This window comes from Pholcus phalangioides, unplaced genomic scaffold (assembly GCF_987345545.1).
Source record: "Pholcus phalangioides strain wild (caught in Gottingen) unplaced genomic scaffold, Ppha-v1.0 ptg000020l_1, whole genome shotgun sequence".
Taxonomy (NCBI): domain Eukaryota; kingdom Metazoa; phylum Arthropoda; class Arachnida; order Araneae; family Pholcidae; genus Pholcus; species Pholcus phalangioides.
The window spans coordinates 4,956,883-4,965,055 of NW_028301613.1; positions in this window are offsets into that span (position 1 = coordinate 4,956,883).

Consider the following 8,173-nt stretch of genomic DNA (forward strand, 5'->3'; position numbering starts at 1 on the left):
CGGTTCTTTGGCCGTGCGACCTGCGCGGCTGTATGGGGCACCGCCAGATGCGGATTCAGGTCGGCGTGTCGGGAGAAGCGAACTGTGTAAGTTCGCTTCGTCCGTCGATTGGATCGTCCCTTTTTTTACGGGACAGGAAAATTTTCCATTATTCGGTTCTTACCTATCGCCCCCACCCTAACGCAATCCGTTCCTGAGCAAAGGCAGGCATCTTCAGCTGCTGCGAATGGAGCACAGGCAGAAATATTCATCTTGGAAAGAAGCTGAGACAGTCATCTTAAACTGCGAAATGAGTGGAGGCAGAAATATTCAGCTCCGAAATGAGTGGAGGCAGAAATATTCAGCTGCGAATAAAGTCGAGGTAGAGATCTTCAGCGGCGAATAGATCCTAGGGAGAGATCTTCAGCTGCGAATGGAACAAAGGCAGGTATCTTCAGCTGCTAATGAATCCGAGACGGATATCTTTAGCTGCGAATAAAGCCGTGGCAGACATCTTCAGCTTCGAATGGAGTGAAGGCAGGCGGATCCAGGGCGATGTGTCGGAGAAACGACTTCCTGTGTAGGTGCATTGGATCATCCGTATTTCACGGGACAGACAAATTTCTGACATATTATTCGGCTCCTGGGAGGGGCGATCACTCCCCGTCTGGATCCGCTCTTGGGTACTGCTCTAAGAGGAGTGCGAAATTCGAGTTGAAAAAGTGGGAAGCTTTGTCGACAAAAAAAAACGGGCAGGGGACATCAAAAATAGGTTCCGCACAAGTACAGATATCTTCTCGCGTCACCCCTGTTCTTCACGCATATAGGTGCACCAGGTCCCCCTCCACCAGCAGGGTCACTGTGTCAGATTTTTTTCACCGGATATTCATTACTCTGTAATGAATTTAGTATAAAAACCATGGATCCCATATCCTATAGAGCATGACTCCTAGGCTGGGGATGTCTGTTACGCCTCCAGGCCAAACTTTTCATGCCCCACCTCTGTAGTAAGTTTATAATGTGGGAAAATACACAAAAAAAATGATAATTATCGTCCCGTGTCTGCTCCCCTCTAGTTGCGGCCCTCGGGAGCAGCGTATCTTGTGACCCGGGCGTCGGATCAGAGGGGGGTGGGCTCCAAAATGCGTCCTTGCCCCGGCTGACTAAGCATCTAGTTGCAGTCGTTACAGACCTGCCTATTTTTGTAGGAAGGTCCGCAACTAGTAGGGGTGGACAAGCGGGTTCAGTGCCCCTGGCACCGGACCAGAGAGGGCACCAAACAATACAAAGGGATTCACCCAGGGACGTATGTCGTAGAAGGAATAAGGCGGTTGACGACAAACACTTCCTTTTACGATTCAGAGATATTATTAAACATTGATTAAACACAATTAAACAGAATCTACAAGAACGAGTGAACCGCGTGACTGTCTCGTTTGAGCGGCAAAGTCCAAGTCCAGTTCCACCATCGCGCAGGCGCGCTCTTTTCCCTATTAGGCGGACAGCGCCATCCAGTGGTGGACGCTGTCACCACAGTACCCCTTCTCTAAGTGACGGAGTCACATCGTTGAGTAATTTAGTCTATCAGGAGCTCGGACTATTCTGCCGGACCGGGTACGTTGAGTCGTAGTGGGCGCAAATGACACGTGTCGGGGGGTTGGAATAGTCGTTGTCATCTTCTGTTCTAGTGTTGATGGAACTTCGATGTCTGGCCCATCCAGGTACTCGTCGTTGAGGAGATAGGCCGGTTTGATTCGGTCGATCGAGATGACGGATTCCCTGTTCTTGACACGTACACGGAAAAAGTTTTCGGAGAGAGACCTTCGTAGGTCGGTTGTAGAGGGCGGCGAACTGCGTCGGTGCGAACGAAAACGTGTGTACAGGTCGTCAAGGCTTGTGGAACGTAGACATTACGTGTGATGCCATATCTCGAAGTCGGGATCGGCTTGAGTGTGTTCATGGTGCGTTTCAATTTGTCGAGATAGGTGATTGCTGGCTCCGGAACATGTTGTTCGACGAAAATCTCTCCAGGCAATCTCAGCGTTTGACCGAAGACCATTTCGGCAGTGGTGGCGTTGAGGTCTGGTCGAAAGCATGTTCGGAGGCCGAGGAGAGCCGAAGGAAGACTGTCGACCCAATCACTTGTCATGCTAGCCTTCAGTGCTTGTTTGAGCTGACGATGTTTGCGTTCGATGAGCCCGTTTGCTTTAGGGTTGTAAGCAGTCGTATGGATGTGATTTATTCCGAACTGTTGAATTTGTGGAATAGGTGCGATTCGAATTGCGAACCCTGGTCCGTCGTGATTGTCTTCGGAATTCCATATCGTGAAAACCAGTTGGAGTATAATGCTCGAGCACAAGTCTCTGCGGACGTATCTCGGATTGGGATTGCTTCGATCCATCTTGAGAATCGGCAGATAACGGTTAGAAGATATTCGTAACCTTGGGAATTCGGGAGTCTGCCCACAATGTCGATGTTCAGATGAGCGAATTTCTCCGACGGCACAGGAAAAACTCGGAGAGGCGATTGGGTGTATTTGTGCACTTTGGTTCGTTGGCAGGCGATACAAGCACGGGCGAAGTTAGTGACGTCTCGTTTTATGTTTGGCCAGACGAAACGTTCGGTGAGGAGTTTCACAGATGCTTTGACCCCTGGATGGCATAGAGAATGAAATTTTCCAAACACTTGTTTGCGAAACGCTAGGGGAACAAATATTCGCGGGACTTTTTGCGAATGACCAGCATAGAGGTTCAGTCTGTATTCGGGGAAGAAGGTTCGCTGAATTTTTAGTGAATTTTGATTGTTTGTCGAACTAGAGTCGAGAAGTTTGGCGAGTTCTGGATCGGTCTGTTGGGCGTCGGCCAGAAGAACGTAGTCGATTTCGTCGAGATGGAGTGCGTCAGCTTCTAACCGAGACAGAGCGTCTGCTGGAGTGTTGAGAATGCCAGGCAGATATCGGATGTCGGTAGTGTACTCGCTGATGTAACACAACTGTCGTTGGACGATCGGAGAAGCTGACTCGAGCTTCTGGTGGAATGCATGGGAAATTGGTTTATGGTCTGTCACGATGGTAAGGTGACGACCTTGTAATTGATGGCGAAAATATTTTACTGCGAGGTAAATAGACAGTAGTTCGCGTTCGTAAGTACTCTTAGATTTCTGAGTAGAATTGAACGAGGTACTGAAGAAAGCTAAGGGTTTCAATCGATCGAGTAAATCGACGGGATCCTTATTTGAGGCGGTTGTGTGTGGGAGCTGCCAAGATGAGCCTTGCCGATTGGCTACGAGCGTGGACAGCTGCCGGTCGTGTGTAGAGCAGTCTGTCGAGAATCCGGAGGACGCATTGGTGTGGTTGTCATGAGCCGAAGGAACATCTGAAAAAAGTTCGCAGAGAGCGGCCCCAGCATGCGTACCACTGGCATCGGTAAGCAGAAAAGGTCGAGAGTTCGGTTGCGGATGAGCAAGTAGAGTTGGTCGGCGAGCGCTTGCTTGATGTCGGTGAAAGCTTCCAGCTGGTCGTCCGTGAATTCGAGCGCACGTGTTGGTTTGTATTTACCTTTAAGGCAACGTTGGAGCGGATCGATGATTTGAGAACATAGTGGGATGAATCTTTTGTAGAATGCGATCATACCAATGAAACGTTTCAGCTGTTTTAACGTTTTAGGCGGTGGATAGTCTTTGATGACCGCGACTTTGTCGGCGAGCGGTTTGAGACCGTGAGCGTTGATGGTATAGCCCAAGAAAGTCAATTCAAAGACAGCCAGAACTGATTTGTTCGCGTTGAGCACGAGACCGTAGGAATCAAGACGTCGGAAAACGTCTTCCAGGTGACGTTTGTGGTCATCGGGTGAGGCACTGTACACCAAGATGTCGTCGCGATAGCAAAATGTGGAGGGTAGACCACGTAGCACCGTGTCCATAAACATCTGGTACGATGATGCGGCACCTTGCATCCCAAAGTTCAAGCGGGTAAATTCGTATTTGCCTAAGGGGCACACAATTGCAGTTTTGTGTTGATGAGGGCCGTATATCGGGATTTGAAAATAAGCCCGAATCATATCCAATTTGGAAAAAATTGTGCAGCCGGCTATCTGGTTGTTTACGTCCTGAATGTGCGGTACGGGGTACAGTTGCGGTGTCGCGTTGCGATTCAGCATGCGATAGTCACAGGTGAGACGAAAAGAGTTATCTTTCTTTTTCACAACATGGATTGGTGACGCATACTGCGAGTTGCTGGGTCGAATGATACCAAGATCTAGCCATGTTGCCAGCTCGTTTTTGACGAACGCATATTGTTCAGGATTGAGCCGTCTGGACTTACATTGCACTGGGGGATTTTCCTGGGTGTCGATATAATGAAGGACATCATGTTTAGGTGGGTCAACTTTCGGGTTGAACGGCCGGGTAAGCGACGGGAATTTTTTCAGATGCGAATGAATTTCGGAAGTCCCGGAAACGCACAAGACAGGCGAGATTTGTAAATCTACTTGCTTACCTTTCGTTAACAGTCCTGTCGTCGAGTCGATCAACTGATTGTTGCCGATATCCACCGTCAGTTTGTAGTGGTTCAGGAAATCTGCGCCGATAATGGCGTGCGACGTTTTGGCGAAGATGAAACGCCAGCTGAAGTCTCTACGAAGACCGAGATTCAGCGAAACGACTCGCGTACCACCGTTTGGTATGATTACGCCGTTCGCGGCGTATAAACTAAACTCGGCTGAAGAGTTGAGCGACGTGGGTGAAGGATGAGGAATAATGCTGACTTGACTGCCATTGTCGACCAAAAACACCTGGTTGTCGTTGATATTACGGACGAAAAGGCGACTTGCTGGTTTGAAAATAAAGTTTGAAAATAAATTTGGGAGGAGTGCGCCTCATTTCCCTCCCCGCTCACAAGTTTTTTTTTTGTGCGCGTGGGCGGCGCCGTTGGACGAAACGCGAAAAAACGAACACGGTGACCTACATTTGCGCGCTTTCTCTTTGAAACACGAATGGTAGTAACACATACCTGCGTTATCTCGCGGTGGCGATCGGCTCTCGCGTCGAACCGGTACATCGTTGTGCTGTTGTTGAGACCTGGAAATCCTGTCGACTTTTTCGGTGAGCGCTGAAAGTTTCTCCGTGAGTTCTGTGAGTTCCGCGATAGCACGAGCGGTTGATGTTTCCGATGATACAGTTGCGCTTTCGGCGTTGGTCGGAGTCACTGCAAGGATTTGGTCGGCTTGTTTCGCTAAGGCGTCGAGAGGCTGTTCCGAAATAGACAAGATACTCTGCACGTGCGGCGGGAGTAGGTTCAGGAACAGTGGTTTCAGAAAATCGTCGGCGGGTGAATTTTCAGAAAGTTCTCGCATGCTTCGTAGAAGGGCTGTAGGACGTTGACTTCCGAGAGAGAGCTGTAGCAGGAGCCTGGTTTTGGCTTGCTTCGATTGGCCGTATTCGGAAAGTAAGGTAGTTTTGTAGCGTCCGCGGATTGAAGTAGCGGTTTCGCAAGCTTCAGTTCGTCTGAGCCAAGCGCACTGATGATGAGTTGGAACTTTGTGAGATCATCTTCGATCTTGTGAATGAAGAACAATGCCTCTGCGCTGCTGAAGAAAAGTTCAGGTTCGCGGCTCCAGAAAGGTGGCAGTTTCACATTCGTCGCCATGACAGTAGGTGACGGTGGAGGCGGAATGGAAATTGAGCAGAGGAGCGTTCGGGATCGGTCGGGTCACCACTTGTCGTAGAAGGAATAAGGCGGTTGACGACAAACACTTCCTTCTACGATTCAGAGATATTATTAAACGATTAAAGGCCCCTTTGTGAGGCCCCTTTTCTATTGAGGCCCCACGGCCCGTGCCCGGGTGGGTCCATGCGTTAAGACAGCACTACTGACACGACTTCAGCCTTGATATCCCTGCTCCAGGATGTGGGGAGGGGGATGCGGAATTCAAAAAAATAAAGAAAAACATTCTGAAACACACGTTAGAACTACATTTGGAAATGTAGATTGATTCAAAATTACTACAGCATATTCTTAATACGTTCCCGCTTAAAAAGTTTTCTCGCTTAGTACGACTTATTTTCGTGATCCTAACTTTTACTAACACTTATTGAAATTTCCCGTTTAAAACGTTTTCCCGCTAACAACGTTTTTCATGAGTTTTTGGAAAACGCTATAAGTGGGATTCACTTTATATGAGCTCTTCAATGTTATTTACTTGTGTTTCTTGCCACAAACAAAATCCAAGATTGCAATCTCAATATTTGAATATTAAAATTTGAAATTCAAAAATTACGGTCTGGACTAGATTGTGTCGAATATTAACAACACTAGCTGCAATCAGCCCAGGGGCGTCGGAAGTGTTTCGAACCTGTGGGTGCCCGTCTTGAGATTCATGCAGGAAATTTCGATTTTTGAATCAATACTGTGGGTGCTCGAACCCGTTCTACAAACTTGCGTGGGTGCTCGAGCACCCACAGCACCCCCGGCTCCGACGCCACTGAATCAGCCTCTCTCTCTCTCTCTAAACCTCAGATATAATTTATTTAATAGTAGGCAATGAACTACTGGGGCTGTAAACAACGTAGTTCATCCTAAATGTTCGGAAATTTCTGCTCTTAAATGTTTTCATGCATGAACAGGGTCGGTTCTGGACAATTTTCAAGCGCAAGCGAATGATGTTTTGGAGATTTAAAAAAAATAATCACCCCTTTCAGTTGGCGCCATTTGCGGCCGCGTAGTTCTCAGGATTCAAGATCCGGCTCTGTTCACGAAACGAAATATCTCTTAATGTTGGTAATGCACTAGGTGAATAATTAGATTGCGGGGGAAAAAAATCAGAGAGAAACGTCTTACTTTTTTTTCTTTTCGTAAGCTCAGTAGTAAAAATTGTCAGAATTCAGAATTTACACAATTGTATATCCGTCTTCCCTAGGGAAACATGACAGTTTAGAAGTTTCCAGGAAGGCATGTAATTAACACTCCAGAGGACAGTCGAGGTTGCCTCGCTCCGGGGCAGAACATCAATAGTGGAAGCATCGCCGAATGAAACTACAAACATTCACCTTGTGCGCACTATTGGTACCTGCAGACCAGATGGTAACTCCAACGAGAGGGGGAAGGAGGTTTTCAAGGGGAAAAAATTGCTAGATATCTTATCTAGTTTCCATTTTCGTTTGATGCTCTAAGCATGTTCTTTTTGGTAAATATAATGTTATTCTTTAACGGCAGAAAGAAACTCCAGACTTTTTTCAGGGATAAAGAATGCGACCGTCTGCATAACGCACACTCTTTTTTCTTTTAGAAATAAGCCACTGCCATACCTAATAATGCTAAAAATAATATTGTTGGAAACTGAAAGCCTCCTTTCACAATCAATAATAGTTTAATGGGAAAAAAAATTAAATTTTAATCAAAAGTTTTCAAAACATCTGCTGAGAAAGAAAATGGGTTTCTTTTGGAAGAATTGCGGCCCGGTGCGACCGCACCTTTTGCACCCCCCCCCCTCCCCTAAGTCCGGTCCTGATCGGAGACAAGTTGGGAAAGAACAGCATAGGTGAGGGAAAGAGGCGTTGTCCCCCTTAGTTTACGATGTTCTTTCACAACTTTTCGCAAATTTTTGAATTTGCAACAACTTTCCAATTGGGTTTTTTAGGACAGGGTGTCCATGTAAAATCAATTTTTTTTTTATTTTGTGACACACTGTATTTTCATTCTGAAAACCGAAACAGAGTAGTTTCTGGACACGTTTTTAGCATTTTTCAAATTGAAACCTTACCTCTACGACAAATAGTTGATGAGATGAAGGGCGAGGCCACCCTATATACAGTCGAATCCCATTATAACGAATACCGTTATAGTGAAAATCTTGTTTTAACGAACACTTTTCTAAACCCCCAGATAAGTTTACATAGGAACCATGCACATACCTTGAATTCCTTTATAACGAAATTTCGTAATAACGAACTAATTTCTTCCGTCTCTTGGAGTTCGTTATAACGGGATTCGACTGTATTAAATCCATGGTCTACTGACCAAATTTCATAAATATGGCTCCAGAGCGGTTTCGGCTCGGCGATGATGAATCAGCCAGTGAGTCAATTAGTCAGGACCTGTTATTTTATATATTATGTAATTTTTTCGCCTGGTAAATAGCCATTAACGCATTTCTCTGTAAATCTCACCAAATTGACGACGAACTTGGCGCATTCCACG